Source organism: Aplysia californica, unplaced genomic scaffold (assembly GCF_000002075.1).
Source record: "Aplysia californica isolate F4 #8 unplaced genomic scaffold, AplCal3.0 scaffold00040, whole genome shotgun sequence".
NCBI lineage: Eukaryota > Metazoa > Mollusca > Gastropoda > Aplysiida > Aplysiidae > Aplysia > Aplysia californica.
Window position 1 is genome coordinate 63,925 of NW_004797310.1, and position 1,435 is coordinate 65,359.

Genomic DNA, 1,435 nt, shown 5'->3' on the forward strand with positions numbered 1-1,435 from the left:
GTGGGGAGGGGTGGGGAAGGGGAGGGGGTCCTCACAAGCTAAGGGATGAAATAGATATCAGTCTGTCTAACGATTTGGAACTTTGCACGTAAGATGTGAATGATGCTGTTGTTTGTTTGTTTATTAAGTTATGACCTTTCAAAGCTGAAAAATTTTTGATTTCATATGGCACCTTCGACTTCGATTATTGGAGCAAAAGTTTCGTTGCAAGTTGTTTTGTTTTTTTTTTCTTGAATCCATTACGGCTTTCATTTACATGGCCGCTGTCAGAACTACTGCCATAATATCATCGTTATCATTATCATATTATTATTATCATTGTAGATTTATATATGTCACGACGTGGTGGAATCAGGCGCTCGTCAATTTTAGAGCATGTAGAGTTATTGATATCATCTTAAAGCTTGTTCAGTTGTCTTGCTATCGGTGGAAAAAAATGCCCACCTATCTTGAATAGAAGTCAAAAATATTTGAGATTGGAGAAGGTGGGGTGTGATTTCAAAGGTAGAATTAGCGATAAAAATGGCCGCCAAAGTTTGCTTATTTCCATAGCTTGATCGTCCGTGGAAACTGAAAACTTAAATTATTTGTGCCTTTAATCAACGCTTTCCCGTAAATCCACCCAGAAATGTGTTCTTAATTGGACAACAATGGCGTTAAGCCAAAAAAAGACCCACCAAAAATTCGATGAACATTTCCAAACAGGCAGAAAAATGCCAGTTTCTTCAGTTTCATTCTTTGACGAGCATCTGATTTCAGCCCTTGGCTGCTGAGATGTACTCACCAACACGCATACAGACAAGATGAAACGTTCATTCGAGAGAGACAATGCCACAGTATATTTCCCCTTTTTTAATAAAACAGAACTTCCCAGTCGTTATTATAAAACAGAAGTTTACAGTCGTTATTTTAAAACAGAAGCTCACGGTCGTTATTATGAAACAGAAGCTCACAGTCGTTATTATAAAACAGAACTTCCCAGTCGTTATTATAAAACAGAAGTTTACAGTCGTTATTATAAAACATAAGTTCACAGTCGGTAGAAGCTCACAGTCGGTTTTATAAAACAGAAGTTCACAGTCGGTAGAAGCTCACAGTCGTTTTATAAAACATAAGTTCACAGTCGGTAGAAGCTCACAGTCGGTATAATAAAACAGAAGTTCACAGTCGGTACTATAAAACAGAAGTTCACAGTCGGTATTATAAAACAGAAGTCCACAGTCGGTATAATAAGACAGAAGTTCACAGTCGGCATTCCATCCCCCTGTACCTCCCAGTAAACTGGTAGACCAAATAAAATCCTGGGAAGAGAGCCAGTTTTGGGAGATACAAACAAGACGTAGGCCTAGTGCGCCCACACAGCAGTGGAGAGAGCCAGTTTTGGAGGAGGGGGGGGGATACAAACTAGAGCTAGGCCTAGTGCGCCCACACAGCA